Source organism: Pongo abelii, chromosome 1 (assembly GCF_028885655.2).
Source record: "Pongo abelii isolate AG06213 chromosome 1, NHGRI_mPonAbe1-v2.0_pri, whole genome shotgun sequence".
NCBI classification, from domain to species: Eukaryota; Metazoa; Chordata; class Mammalia; order Primates; family Hominidae; genus Pongo; species Pongo abelii.
In genome coordinates this window covers 39,238,845-39,254,798 of record NC_071985.2, presented here as the reverse complement: position 1 = coordinate 39,254,798, position 15,954 = coordinate 39,238,845, and the positions used below count along the sequence as shown (strand labels likewise).

Below are 15,954 nucleotides of genomic sequence, written 5' to 3'. Positions count from 1 at the left end.
GCCGAGCGCCCCGAGCTCGGAGGAGCCGCGCTGTCAGCGGCTGTGGCGCGCTCGGGCCGCCTGGCCTGAGACCCTCGGAGCAGAGGGGCCCGGCCCCCAGCGGGCGCGCTCTGTCTGGGTTCCGGCCGCAGGACTCGCCCGGAGAATGCAGTGGGTGTGGGTGTGTCCGGGACAGCGTGAATGGGCGTGGGTGTGTGTGTTCGGATGAGTGTGGGTGCCCGTGTGTGTGTCCGAGCGTGCGTGTAACCGTATCCCTGGACGTGGGAATGCGGGTGTGAAGGGGTCACCTGCACACGGGTGGGCACCCGCCAGCCCTCTTCCCTTCCGCCCCAGGAAGGCCTCTTTGTTTCTTTCCAGAAACCGCGGTCGTTCTTCAATCACCAGTTCTCAACCCTGACTGCACGTCGGAGCCCCCACTTCGGGAGCTTTTACAAAACCCTCAGGCCTGAGCCCTACCCCAGAGGCTCGCGATGAATTGGACTCTGCTGAAGCCCCCAGCGGATGTTTCTTCAAACGTCCGCTTGGATTCCGACATGCGGCGTGGTTGGGAACCGCCGGGTACCCCCTCCCACCATCCCCAGCCCTGCTGCGGACCCTGGACGCCAGCGAGCGCCAAGGAGACCGGGGCCGGCTGGGCCTCGGGTTTAGGGCCTTGAAGCTTATCCTTCGCCTTCACTGGTTGAGGTCAAGTGCACATTCCCCCGACACTAGCGCTGAGTCTTAGGCTACCGACTGGGCAACTTCACCTCCATTATTGCATCTAAGCCTTACAGCAGCCCCGTGGGAAAAAAGCTGTCGGGAAACGAAGCTCAGTTGAGTGTCACAAAAGGTCACAAAGCTAGGTATTCGACCCACCGAATTGGAGTCCAGGGCTATGGGACTCCAAAGTCCACGTTCTTTCCACTGTAATATTTAAAAATAAAAATTAAACAACGAAATCAAAACCACCGCTGCTTTTCAAGTGCTGCCAAGACCTCAAGCTCACCAGGTCCCTGGAAAAACCCTGGGGGGACTCTGGAGGAGGCGGGGTTAGGGTGTAGCAAGACTCCTGACCCCGGAAGGTAGATACGGCCTAGACGACGTCACTAGAAAATGCCCGGGGCATCTTCTTTCCAGCAACCTTCTGCACCGCCTTCCACCTGGGTAGTCTCCCTCCCCGTCCGGGCACTTCCAGGCTCCAGCTCCCCACCCCCTCCCTACAGGAAGGAAATGTGACAGCACAAGCCGTTCGCCGTCACCCAGGAGCTGTCAGCAGCTGCGCAGCCCGGGGTGGGAGAGAGCACCGCAGTCAGAGACCCAGGGACCCAGGGACCCAGGGACCCAGGGACCCGGGGACCGGGGAGCCGCACCACCGCGTTCCGGGCCCCGCGCCTGGGCGCCTCGCTGCACAGAGCCTGCTTGCTCCTAGCGGGAGCCCAGAGTCTCCGAGTCTCCTCAACAGCTTCGCGACAGGAGTCTCTTGCCTCAGCAGCCTGAGCAGTCCTCCTGGAGAGGGAGGAGAGGAGGATGAAATGAGCTCTGGGCTCTGCCAGCCCCAGACTCCCCCATTACCCAGAGGTGTGGGTTTCCACGAGTGCAGGCTCCAACCAACGCCTTAGCATCACCAAGCTCCAGAGGGCCCTGGGCTTCTGAGGCCACCCAGGCCCACCCACCCTTCTCACAGCAGGGGAGATAAAGGTCCAGGGAGGTGAAGTGACTGGAGGTTTCATGGCCTCCTGACTGCCTGCCCAGCTTTATTCTGGCTGCACCAGACCCTTTAACAGGCAAACCTGTCAGTGCTTACTTACCGGGGACGTTTCTACAGAGAGAACCTCAGTGCTGGGGAAAGGAGCAACTATAGCCTTGCAGGCAGCATCTGCCCACAAGGTGCCCTGGAGAGAGGGAGAAGTTGGAAACCCTGGGCCCCCAGCCTGAGCACTACCCAGTTTGAGTTTCTGGGGCCTGATGGGGCTGGTGGTGGCTGCTGTTGTTATTATTAAGAGTTCAGAATTCTCATAGGTTCTAACAACTGTGTTCATTCTCAATAAATGGTTTCTTAATAATCGTTTTAATTAGCAAAAAGGCTGTCTTATTAAAGCTAATTAAAGGTAATTTGGGAAACTTATTTTCATACAATCATAAAATTAGAGAAACAAGAGGCAGGAGAAATGGGAACAGTCTCAGCTTTTCTGCAGAGGGGGCGGGGAGGAGCTGGGGAGACCCTAACTCCAAGCCAGGCATGCAGAATGCCAGTGCCCAAGGGGGTGGACTGGAGCTCCTAGATTTGGGTGTGGCCTCAGGCAGTGCTGGGGACCAACTGCTGAGAGGGATACTCTGTTCACATCCTTCAACTGGAGTCTCAGAGTCACCTGAACTCCTCCCTCTGCTCTCACACAATTAGTCAATTCTCTCCCTCTAGCTATCTTTACATTGAAAAAGAAGGTGCTACTATTGCACCTCTGCCATTGCACCTGGCAGCCATAACCTAGGTGGTTTAGCATCCATCAGGTGCCTTAGCATCACCAAGCTCCACAGGGGCCCAGGCTTCTGAGCACCCAGGGTTATCTACCCTTCTCACAGCAGGGGAGATTAAGGTCCACAGAGGTGAAGTCCACAGCCTCAGCCCTGCCCAGGAGGCCCCCTAAGTCCCCAAGCATTTCCACTCCATCCATTCTGTAGCTGATCATCCTAAATCATCAGGCAAACAGGAATACTTTACCGCCCAGGTTTGACTTTCAATGCCTCCAAACCTCAGCCCAGGCTACATGCCCAGCCCCACCTTCTGCTCCCTGGGGGGAACCTTCTGCTCCAGCCACGTCTGTCCTCTCAATGTCCTCTCCTGCTGACCTGCAACTTTTCACCTCCCAGCCTTCACTCCTGCTTTTCCCTTAGCCTGGGATAACCTCTCCATGCCCCCACTTATACAAAGAGTAACTTGCCCTCAAGGCCAATTCAAGGTCCACATTTTGTGTGAAGCCTTCCAGGGCTACTGTAGGTCTGGTCTGTGATACATAAAATGTAATATCCCCCCTCTCTAGAATTACTTTTCAACTAGAATCGTAGTTTTGAGGGAGTTTTTTTTTTTTTTGGAAGGCATTATAAAGTAGAAATTAAACGTGGGCTTTGGAATCAGAGAGCTTAGTTACAATCCTGGCTTCCTATAACTTTGTGACCTTGGGTAAATGTCTTGACTTCTTAAGTGCAGGTTTCTTCATGAGTAAAATGTGGCTAAGGATGCTCATAACTAAGTTATTGGGGTGGTGTTTGTAAGTCACTTTACATAATGCCAAGCACACAATATGAATAGCTCTGGGACCCTTGTCCTTGTTGATGTGGGGGAATAGCTTAGGGTGACAATTTGTTGTTGTATGAACAAGTCTTCCAGAAAAAGAGAGCACCCAGTCAAAGGATAGATTCTGTGGCTATCTGAACTTCCACCACACTCATCCCTAGGGGTTCTAGTACCTCACTATGCACCCCCATTCCTTCTCTCCAGGGTCGCTTCCAAATCCTAGGAAGGGGCTCTACCCTCGGGTCCATGGGATAGTGGTTTATGGGCACATACTTACTATAAGTGTCTAGTGTCAGAACTCTACACAAGAAAGACACTAAACATGGGGTTAGCTCCTTGCCTTCTTGTTTTAAGTTTCCCAATCTCCATCCTCAGTAGGCCTCCCTGTAAATAACCCATTCTGGCAGGAATCTAACAGTCTATAAGGGCTCTCCAGTAAATTCTACCATAACACCAGAAATTCTTGCCTGTCCTTAAAAATGCAGTTTTGTGCATACATAGATTTTTTTGTACAGCAGGCTTTGTCCCTCTCCTTATCTGTTGCTTAGGCCATGAGACAGTGGGTGGCCATGAATCTGCAGGGGGCTCCCCTTCTGTCCTCCCCTGAACATCCTCTGGATGACACAACCACAGCAAAACTGACCCGGGAGGAAGAGCAATGAGCCCATGCATGAAATACTAGTGTTTAGCTGCCTAGTCTCAAAGCAATTGTTTAAGTAGGGGCCTCAGCCATGCTAATAGCTATTATCATAGGACCTTATGTCTATTAATGTCTCCTCAGCAGAAGGAAATGCAAACTTATGACATTCTGATTGTGATAAGCAGCACACTTTCACCTACGAGGGGCTGTAATCGAAGCAGAAGTGCCTCACAAATTAACTAGCAGTCCCCTACACATCAAGCACAGAATATATTTTCTCTATCATAGGTAAGAAAGGGACTTATTTCTCATCCTGGAGCATCAGTGGCTGTGTCAGCCCCACCACAGCTTCTGATGGGACTGGAGCTACACTGACATGTATGATTAAAGCTCCATGTTATACCACAGTGGCTGAGTTTTCAAGGAGATGGAGGAAACCTCACAGGACCGCTGGGGCAGGACACAACACTGCTCCTCAGAACATTCCTTTTAAAAAAGTTGTCATGAAATCCAATTAACCAGCTGGAAGGCCATCGTGGGCAGGCCTCCTCGGGGTTAATAAATAATAGAATATGCCCTACATTGGAAGGGGCATCTCTCTTTTCTAAGCTTGCAGGCTGTGACAAGGGCTCCTGGCAGGAAGAAACATGTACTACCACCATGTCCTGGTCCCTAAAACTTCCGTGAGTCCAGCAGTGAAGGTCCCCTAGACAGATGCCCAGAGTCCTGGGGGTACCTTCCCCCTCCCCTACACCATGAGCCACAAATTCATCAACCCAGCCCCAGGTGTGAGGGAATGAGGGGCCCTGTCTTGAGAGAACAGAGCATTAGAATGGGGTCAGGAGCTTTAGTTCTATCTCCAGGTCAGTCTCATTGTCAGGCAAGCTGTTCAGAGGCTCCTGTTCCCAGCTGAACAAGACTGATGGTAGAGAAAAGTGGGCACAGCAGGCTCTCTCTCACTGGTGCCCTCTCCGTGGCTGATCCCCCTGTGGGGAACACTTTACTTTTGTTGGACCAGCACTGCTCAATAAAAATACAATGCGAATCATGAATGTCATTTTCAATTTTCTAGTAGTCACATTAAAAAAAAAAGTTCATTAAAAAAAACAGTGACATTAATTTTAATAATAAAGGCTGGGCGTGGTGGCTCACACCTATAATTCCAGCACTTTGGGAGGCTGCGGCTGGAGAATCACTTGAGCCCAGGAGTTCAAGACCAAACTGGGCAACACAGGGAGACCTTGTCTCTACTAAAAATTAAAAATTAGCCAGGTGTGGCGTTGCACATCTGTAGTTCCAGCTACTCAAGGAGGCTAAGCAGGGAGGATCATTTGAGCCCAGGAGGTTGAGGCTGCAGTGAGTTATGATTGTACCACTGCATTTTTTTTTAATTTTTTTTTAATAGAGACAAGGTCTCACTATGTTGCCCAGGCTGGTCTTGAACTCCTGGACTCAAGCAATCCTCTTGCCTCAGCCTCCCAAAGTGCTGGAATTATAGGCATGAGCCACCACACCCAGTCCCTTAATTTTTAAAAAATAAAAAAAGTTTTAAATTATAAAACATTTAAATAATATATTTTATTTAACCCAAATATATACAAATTATTGTCATTTCAACATGTAATCAATATAAACATTTTGACTGAGATATTTTACATTCTTTTTTGTCTTGTACTAAGTCTGAAATCTGGCATCTAGTTTACAATGACAACACATATCAATTAGGACAAGACACATTTCAATGCTCAATAGCCACATACTGCTAGTGGCTACCATATTGGACAAGTCAAGGCCTGGATCTCCGTGATCCCTTGTACAGGGAATCATGCAGCTCCCATCTGGCTCACAATCACATCCCCTCTCCTCTGGGCCCTCTGGGCACCATGTTCTTGCTTCTTGGGGACCCTTAGCCCATCCCCCTAGTTCAAGACTTTGGAAGGCCTGGGAAAGGCAATGGAAGCTGTCATCACTCCCAGGGACTGCTCAGTGAAAACTCCCCAGCACCAGGGGGTCAACATTTTGGGACTGGCTGGCTTTGGTCTACACCCTCCAGCATCATCCCCACGGCCCAGAGAGGGTTGTGTGGGGCTATCCTAGAGTGGCAGAGTCAAGGACAGGGCAGGCAGGTTGGGGAAAAGGAGGAGTTGCAGACAGTAGCTCCAGTAGTTCCTGGAGTGGTGAGGGCTTTAGTTAGAAGCAGATTGAAGAGCCTTTAATCCTCTCTGCTACCAGAGAGGAAAATGTGGGTGGCAAGTAAAGTCTTGTCAGGGAAAATACTGGCAGGAAGGTGAGCCACATGCCCGAGTAATCGCCGACTCCACCGCTCTCCTTTGATGTAGCACCTCAGTGCCATGCAGGCCAGGCCAGGCCTGTGACAGACAGGCCCTTCCTGGGCGATTGCAACTGTGTGTGTATGTGTGTCAGAGTGTATGCTGGCTCCTTCTCAAGCTGCAGATGCCTGTCTCTGCATGCCCTCAATCTGACAGCATCCCAACGGGAATGAGTCCTAGGTTCACGTTTTCTGAACCTCACATTTAGACATGTGGCCTAAGAAATTAGGAGTGTCGCGGAGTGGACCACAGGCTGGGACAGATGATACTGTACTCACCATGCCCGTCCTACCTCCCTGACTGCTCTCTGCTACCTTGTGGAATAGCAGTGGACGAATGAGCACGTGACTGTTCCAGACAGTGGGCAGGCTTGGTCAGCATGCTGAGTAGAAGAGGGCGCTGCAGAGAGCAAAGAGCTCCAGTGGAAGTGCTGTTTATGGGCCTGGAACAGTGGAACAGGATGAAGCCTCAATGAGGTCCCATGGGAGGGTGAGAGTCACCCACTTATAAGAGACAACATTACTGGGGTCCAGTTCTCAGGCCGTTGTGTGGTACCAGGAACTCTGCCAGCTCTAGCCTGATGTTGCCACAATCCCTCAGGCTTTAGAAAGGGGAAAGGGAGCTGGCTGATTGATTACTCTTATACAACACTACAGTTTACAAAAAACTTTCACCTCTATTACAGTGTAATTCTCCCAACAATTCTATAGTGTTGGCAGGACAGGTATTGTTATCCTTATTTTATAGGTGAGAAAACCGTGGCTCAATGAAGGGAAACACTCTTTCCAGGGGCAGAGCCAAGATCAGCAGGCAGGCTTTTTCACAGAGCTCTCCAGAGTCATTGCTCAAGCTGACCTTAGAGCAGGGCTCTTATAATTTGGGGGTCATAGATCCCTTTGGGAGTCTGATTAAAAAAAAAAAAAAAGCTTTGAATCCTCTTACTGAACAATGGACTTTAAACAGTCCATGACCCCCTTGAAATTTTATAGAAAATGTTGTCTGTACAGTTTTTAGAGGGAGGGACTGGGGATGAAGGAAAAAGATCAGATTTTTTTTTTCAAGAGTCTTGCTCTGTTGCCCAGGCTGGAGTGCAGTGGCACGATCTCAGCTCACCACAGCCTCTGCTTCCTGGGTTCAAGTGATTCTTCTGCCTCGGCCTCCCGAGTAGCTGGGATCATAGGCATGCGCCGCCACGCCCGGCTAATTTTTATATTCTTAGTAGAGACGGGGTTTCACCATGTAGGCCAGGCTGGTCTCAAACTCCTGACCTCAAGCAGTCCACCTCCCTCGGCCTTCCAAAGTGCTGGGATTACAGGTGTGTGCCACTGCACCTGGCCAAAGAACAGATTTTTTTTTTTCTAGTCAGAGTCTCACTTTGTCACCTGGACTGGAGTGCAGTGGAGTGATCTCAGCTCACTGCAACCTCTGCCTCCTGCATTCAAGCAATTCTCCTGCCTCAGCCTCCCAAGCAGCTGGGACTACAGGCGCACACTGCCAGTCCCGGCTAATTTTATTTATTTATTTTTTGTATTTTAGTAGAGACGGGGTTTCACCGTGTTGCCAAGGTTGGTCTCGAACTCCTGAGCTCAGGCAATCTGCCCGCCTCGGCCTCCCAAAGTGCTAGGATTACAGGCGTGAGCCCCCCAACCTGGCCCAAAGATCAGATTTTTAAGGAAGTCTATGACACCCAAAAGGTTAAGAATCTGTGATCTAGACCAACCTCTTCATTTGACAGATGAGGTAAATGAAGCCGAAAGACGGCCAGTGATTTGCCCAGGACTGCACTAGCCTCAGAGCAGAAGTGGGACTTGAAATCTGAGTCAGTCGCCCTTTCACTATACACCAATTATAATGAGGTTTACAGATGCCTGAGCTGCTCCTGGCTCCAGGGAGCCCTAGCTTGGGAAACACCAAGCCCCTACACAATGAGATCCAGATTAAGAATGGATGTGTCATCCCAGCTCCACCACTAGCCAGCTGCACAACTATCCTGCACTGTCTGCACATCAGTTTACCTCCCAGAGTAGCATTTTACCTTCCAGAGAGAAGCATTCTCTGACCTCCCTACTTCTGAGGAACAGTATGAGGAAGCAAGGACATGAAATGTGATGGAGCTCCAGAGATGGGGCAGGGGAGGGGAGGAAGAGGGAAGAACAGAAGATAGCAAGTGGATGTTCAAAGAGGCTGGGGCTGGGCACTGGATAGATTGGATGGTTTTGTTTTATGCAGCCGTTTCATCCTTTGGGGCTAAATTTCCCCATCCCTCACACTGTAGGTAACGGGTCTCCTCAAACTTTGCCCTTGCATCCTCTGAATTGATCAGGGTCCTTCTTTGTAAAACAAAGCAAATATAAAAACCTGGAATCCTCCCCATCTGGTTTAAGCATGAGGGGATTCAGTAAGGATATTAAGAGGACTGAAAAACAGACTAGAGTCTGAGCTTCCAGGATGACTCCCAGAGACACTGCAGATCTGGCTGCCAGGGGAGCAGCTGCCTCCGTCAGGAGCAGGAAGTTGCCAGTTCTAACCCACTCTGTGCCTGCTGTGATCTGGTGCCAGCAAAAAGGGAGGACCCCTTCCTGCCATGTCCCTGTCCCTAGGTAACTCTGTTCAGAGACAGATTAGCTCAGATTGGTGCGACTAGCACCCCTAGCAGCAACGGAAATGAAAAAATAAGGGCAGTTTTGTTTTGTTTTAGTTTTCGTTGGAAAGGTAGGATGCATCCTTGAAAGACTATGAAAATATCAAGAGGGTGTTGAAAACATTTGGGCAGCCATGAATACGTCTATGATAGTGCCCCTTGAGATGCTGGGGACATAGTCCCAGGAGACTTGCTATAACAACTGTATTTTGAGGTCTCTCATTTTAACTTAATTTTTTTTTGAGACAGTGTCTCACTCTGTCACCCAGGCTGGAGTGCAGTGGTGTGATCATGGCTCACTGCAGCCTGGACCTCCTAGGCTCAAGCAATCCTCCCACCTCAGCCTCCCAAGTAGCTGGGACTGCAGGCATATGCCACGACACCCGGCTAATTTTAAAAAATTTTTTGTAGAGATGGGGTTTCACCATGTTACCCAGGCTGGTTTCAAACTCCCAGTCTCAAGGGATCCTCCTGCCTCAGCCCCCTAAAGTGCTGGGATTACAGGCATGAGCCCCACACCTGGCCTAATTTCAACAAATTTTTAAAAAATTCATTGACTTCTGTATTATATGTGTATATATCTATTATCATCTATCTAGAAATATATATATATACACATACACACATATACTATTTATAAGCACACATTGTATACATACATGTTTTATTTACCATAATAATCACATTTCTCTAAAAATCAAGTAGAATAGGGGTGTTGAGGAGAATATTTGAAGCTAATCCTTCAGTTTCTCATAACCCTCAGCTACACACACACACACAGGCCCTTAAAGATGTTAGAAGGAAGGGAGGCTAAATGTCCTGGTTTATCTGGAACAGGCCTGGTTAATGCCTATGGGCCCAGCATAATGATTAATAACACACCTACCCTCTCCAAAGTCCTCATTTAAATGATAAATTATACAGTCATCTTAATCTTGGGGGACACCTGACAGTCCCTGGCTTCTGGGATGTGCTGACAGAAACGAAATTGCAACCTGACCCAGCCAGCCCTTGGGAAAAACTAGGTGGTCAGCTGATTTGTCTTTATTCTCCAATTTTGAGAGGTCGGACCTCCAGGCCCTACCTCACCACCCCCAGCCAGTTGAACTTGAGACCTCTGGGGACATGGGCTCCTAAGTCCTGTCCCCTAAGAATCAAGAATGCATAATCCCAGATGCTCACACACAGGCTACGGTCCTAGCCAAGCCACGGCCATCTTATTGCTCAAAACTTTCCTCCTCTAGGAACCATCCCTAACACTGATCCACTATAAATATAAGTCCTTTAGTATATGATGTCCCCACATTGCATAAAACTCACTGAACCTGCTTACATGCCAATTCTGTATGAGTTTGATTATTTCGTTTACTACAGTCCTGCCTTTCCCACCAGACTGGGGATCCCAGGGTTAGGGGCTATCTACTAGGTATCCCCAAGTGCAGGATTGAGTTCTTCCCCCATCAAACCAGGGGTCTCTAATGGCAGGAACCAGTCTCCCCTATCAGATGAAGCTCCCAAGGACAGGAGTCCTGTAACCTGGAAGACAATCATCTCATCTTCTCCTTATTTCTGCCTCTGCCTTCAGTGCCCAACTTAGGTCCAAGGGAAAGTGTGGGTATGGATCTTGTTCTCCTAACTACCCTGCACCTGGGCTTGGTGAAGGGGTGAGATTTGTTCCTGTGACTCCCTTTCAAAGCAGTTCTGATTTTTCCAGTCTGCCTGGGCCTCCAGGCTGCAGAGCGGACTGACTCATGCTTAATGAAGCGCATTCTCCATCTGTGGTCTGCCCCTCCTGGCAGCTCCAGCTGCCTGGGGCCTGGCTTTGGGGCAAGCAGTAAAGAAGTTCCCTCATCTCAGGCTGCCCCCCACTACAGACACACCAGGGGATCCACTCCCCGAGGCCAGCCCCACCCCACCCATGTTAGGCTAATGAGATCCAGACCCCACACCAGAGCTGTCCTGATTGCGTTGACCTATTTAATTAAAACAGCAGCTTCCAAAAACGGAGGTTCTGCTCCAAGGCTCTGCCCCTGGCCTCAATCAAAGACAGACTCTGGCTGTCTCTGGCCAGCTTGGACTTTGGCACTTCTTCTCAGACCCTGACTTTCTTCTCTCCCTCCCTCCTTCCTTCTCCTCATTTTTCCAACATCTGTGTCCAGAAAGGAAGAAAAACTGTGTTTGGACTGGCCTCCTTCCATCCGTCATTTTTTTCTGCTTTCAAACGTCTTGTCTAAAGCAGAGTCAGTTACATAAACATTCCACCTCTTTCCATAAATTGGCCGCAGTTACCGAACAATAGCGTTACTGTGCAGGGGAAGAGGGAGCTCAAGGCCACACCCCACAAGTGCTGGTCCCCCAGCCAAATAGAACCAGAGACTCATTCTTTGAAAGAACCAAAGAGGAAATCCAGAATCTTCAGGCGAGACCTTTTCTGTTGTGCTTGGAGCGGTTCCTTTACCAAAGCCCCTCTCTGCTCTGCCCTCCCGGCAGCCATCTTCCATCTCTTAACTTCAAGCTGTTTGAACGGATGCCCAATTTCTGCTTTTTCCTTAACTGCCTGACAGTGTGTGTCACTGTGTGTCCCTGTCCTGAGGGCAGAGTGTGTGGATGATGGAGTTGGTGGTGGTGGTGATGTGTGCCTGTGTGTGTGTGCGTGTGCGTGCATGTGTGCCTTTTGGCAAGATTTTTAGAGGCACGCCCTCAAGATTTTGTTGCCTTTTCTTAAATAGAAACAGTTAGACCTCACTAATTCAGACCAGTTGGAGAAAAGTCCAAAGGGGAAAAAAAGTCTGACTTAACAGAACACAGTTCTTCTTAGGCCCTCTCCCTTCTCCCAAGTGCATCCAGTTACTGGAACTGGACTCACCACATTAGCAGATACGGTTTTGCCAGACTTGCTCCATGAATAGGTAAAGACCACTTTTTCCATTATCTTGAGTACCTAATTAAATGTGTGGGCCACTCAAGGTGTGAAAATGCGTTTTTTTTTTCATAGTAGGTCAGATATCTTCAACATTTATATAGTACTTCTCATTGGCTTAGCGAACTGTGTTCTTAGCCAGACTGTATGTTCTTTAAGGACAAGTTCTATATCTGAATCCATTCACTATCCAGTGCCTATTGTAGCTCCAAGCACATAGTAAGTGTGCAAAATAAATGTTGAATAATGGATGGATGGATGGATAAACGGATGGATAGATGAAATTAGTGAAGTGGGAATAGAGGGGTGGAGAAAGAGCCTTGGCAGGGGACGTTTGAAGGAAGCTTCTATTGACCTCCTTCTGATGAGGAGCAGAAGTTGCAGAGAGCAATGTTAGAGCAAGAGCAAGTAACTGACAGCATTGCCATCAGCTCTCACAGCAAGTGGCAGGAGATGGGGGAGGCAGAGATGGTTGGAGCTGGGGCTGGGGAAGTGAGTGGTAAAGCAGGAGTAGGAAGGCTGTGATTGAATGGGGTTGGTGGGAAGATGTAATTGTGTGAATGGGTCTGTGAGCAGCTCTGGTGCTAGAGGCAGATGTGGGTGTGGTAAAAAGAGATTCGTCTGCTATGGGTAAACTAAGTTGAAAAGGTGCTGTATCAGTTAAGCTGCTTTTGGCTGCAAGTAATAGAAAATTTAGTTCAGTTGGCTTATACTAGTCATTCTCAAGTGGGGGCAATTTTACTCCCCAGGGGACATTTCACAAGGTCTGAAGACATTTGTGGTTGTCACAACTGGGATGCGGAGGAGTGTCGTACTGGTATCTAGTGGGTAGTGGCCAGCGATGCTTCTCAACATACCACAATGCACAGGACCACACACAATGCACAGCTGCCCACAACAAAGTATTATGTGGCCCAAAGTGTCAGTGGTGATGTTGAGAAACCCTGGCTTAAACCAATAAGAAACAATTTATTGTTCCATACAATAAGCAGTTTCAAGGGTGGTCATTTTATGTGCCCATTGAAGAGGTGGGTTCTCCCCACCAGTAGCCTTTGCCTCTGCCGTGTATTGGGCCTTCGTTCCCTCAGGGCCGCAAGAGGCTACAGTGGCTCCAAGTATCACATCCTACCCAAGAACATCTTCCTGTCCTTTTATAAAACTCAAATTCCCTTCATGTCTCACTAGCCTTGTGTCCCATGCCTATTCCTCAATCAATCCTGGGCGAGGGGATTGCCATGATTAATTTAATTGACATCCCTCACCCCTATCCCCACACTGACACTGGGGTGTGGAATGTGAAACATGAAGAAAATTCATATTCTGTTAAAAAGAAAATTTATCTTCTGGAGAAAGAAGAGGGTGCTGTGTGGTTTAAAAAGAAAATGTACCTTCTGGAGAAAGAAGAGGGTGCTGTGTGGTTCACAACAGGCTCTCCCCAGCGTATTGGGTTCATGAAACTGAGAAATGCGGTCCTGGGCCTCAAGGCTGGAACTTGCTGCTCTGTCACTCACTTTGGACTCACACCTTCGTTCATTCATTCCATAAGCAATAGATATTTACGGAACGCCTCTGCGTGGTGCAAGGGACATAACAGACGTGTGGTTCCTGCCAACCTGGAGCTTTCAGTCTTGTAAGGGAGACACTAATCAAATAGACTCATGGATGATGCGCAATTAAAGACAGAGATAGGCTGGGATTTAAAAGCACATGGAGCAGTGACAGTATATTACAGAAGATCTTACAAAGAAGGTGAGGGAGAGTCAGGAAGGGTTTCCTTGGTTGAGCTAAGATCTGAAGAATGTATGAAAATTAGCTTGGTAAAAGACAGGGGGCAGAGGAGATTTCCCGAGAATAGTGACCATGTCTCCACATCCCTCTGTGGGGAGAAGCTCAGTGCAGTCCAGGAACTGTCACACTGGAATGCAGAGCAGAGATCCAGGGGAGGACGGCAGGGATTTTGAGAGGTTAGGCAAGGGCCGAATCTCATAGGGTTTGCTCATGTTAAGGACTTTCGTCTTGGTCTTACGAGCAAGGAAAATTCATTCAGGTGTCCCAAACAAGGATCTTTTTTTTTTTTTTTTTAAGTGTTTAAAGTTTGTAATTCCTAGTAGGAAAACATTATCTGAACGAATACCCTGATGGCAAACCGCTGTACATGCTTCAGCTGCATTGGGGGAGAGGGGTAGGGATTATCTTCAAAGCACCCCAGCTCTCTTGATGAGAAGGTCAGAGGTACACTGGTTTGTATCATTGCGACATCCATAAGGTGATGTAGGTTGCTTTCCCTTTAGCAAGGGCTTTATTTATCAGAAGGGCATTATGCTTGACCTCCAAATTTGGCTGACAATTTACTGATAAGATTCATAAACTTTGGGTTGTTCTGGTATTGTGACATACTTGCTGGGTGCTGAGCCACGTCCTGGAAGGCTGCCATAACTTCTGGATCCTGCATGGCTGCAAGAACCTCTGGATCACCAAGAATTTCATTGATTCCAGGCATTCTGGCCATTCATTCCAGGCATGCCCCCTCCCATTCCAGGCATTCCTCCGGGAAAATTACCAGGCATTCCGCCAGGAAAGCCACCTGGAAAAGAGCCATACTGAGCTCCTGACTGTCCTCTGGCTTCTTCCTCCCTCTGGGCTCTCTCATGCTCTTCTCGAGCCTTCTTAACTTCTATTCTTTCTTTGATCTCTCACTCTTCACGTTTTCGCTCATACTTTCTCCAATGTTCTGCAGTTGTCGGTGCCCTAGGTTGAACTTCTTTTAGCATTGCACTAACATGTTCATCATAATCCAATTTACAGGCAAGAGCAAGATCATGGGCTGCTTCTTCCCAGTGGCCTAGAAGTCTGTGTGCTTTCCCGCAGGGCTCGGTGGCTCATGCCTGTAATCCCAGCACTTTGGGAGGCCGAGATGGGCAGATCACGAGGTCAGGAGATCGAGACTATCCTGCCTAACATGGTGAAACCCCGTCTCTACTTAAAATACAAAAAATTAGCCGGGCATGGTGGCGGGCGCCTGTAGTCCCAGCTACTTGGGAGGCTGAGGCAGGAGAATGGCATGAACCCGAGAGGTGGAGCTTGCAGTGAGCAGAGATTGCGCCACTGCACTCCAGCCTGGGCAAGAGAGCGAGACTCCGTCTCAAAAAACAAAACAAAACAACACAAAAAACAAAAAAATTAGCCCGGGGTGGTGGCGGGCGCCTGTAGTCTCAGCTATTCCGGAGGCTCAGGCAGGAGAATGGCGTGAACCCGGGAGGCAGAGCTTGCAGTGAGTCAAGATTGCGCCCCTGCACTCCAGCCTGGGCTACAGAGCAAGACTCCGTCTCAAAAAAAAAAAAAAAAAAAAGTTTGTGTGCTTTCCCTCGCCACTTGTAAGGCTGAGCTGAATCGGGATTTATTTCAATGGCTCCGTCACAGTCTCAGATGGCAGCATTTGGCTTCTGTAATTTGACGAAGACACTGGCCCTCTTGGCATACAAAATGGCCAAGCAAGGATTCAGCTTGATGGCATCTGTGAATAAGTCAATGGCTTTCTGCAGTTTACCATCATTTAGGGCTCAATAGCAGCCACTTTCTTATCATTTGCCTGATCCATCATCTCCTCTGTTATCTCTGCATTTTCATCTCCCATTTCTTGAGGGGCATCAGTGTCTGGTTCAATCACACCTTCATTATCAATTTCTAGATCACTTTCCTCACTTGATTGTTCGTCTGCCTTTAAGTCTTCCTCCACCTTCTTACTATCAGGTTTTTCTTCCTAGGTATTTTCTTCTGATTTAGCTTTCTGAGTAGCAGGTGGTACTTTACCCCTTATGCTCTCCACCCACTCCCTCAGGAAGCGCATTTCCTTGGTGTATGGAACACTCGGATCCTGCTTACACATTTTCACAAAGGCCTGAAGTTCGTTCAGTTTGTGGGGGTCCATGGTCCAGAGGCGGTGGGCGAAGTTGAGGGGCTGCAGCCTGGTTCCAGGCTCTGGCTCCGCGTGACCGCGCAGAAAGGGCTTTTTTTTTTTTTTTTTTTTTTTTTTTGAAACAGAGTCTTGCTCTATCAGGCTGGAGTGCAATGGTGCGATCTTGGCTCACTGCAGCCTCTGCCTTCCGGGTTCAAGCGATTCTCCTGCCTCAGCCTCCCGAGTAGCTGGGATTA

At 48.9% G+C, this 15,954-nt stretch overlaps 1 pseudogene; it reads right to left on the bottom strand.

The window, feature by feature from the left end:
* Window positions 1–14,102: 14,102 nt before the first annotated feature.
* Window positions 14,103–15,730, bottom strand: LOC100433074 (hsc70-interacting protein-like; annotated as a pseudogene).
* Window positions 15,731–15,954: the final 224 nt, after the last annotated feature.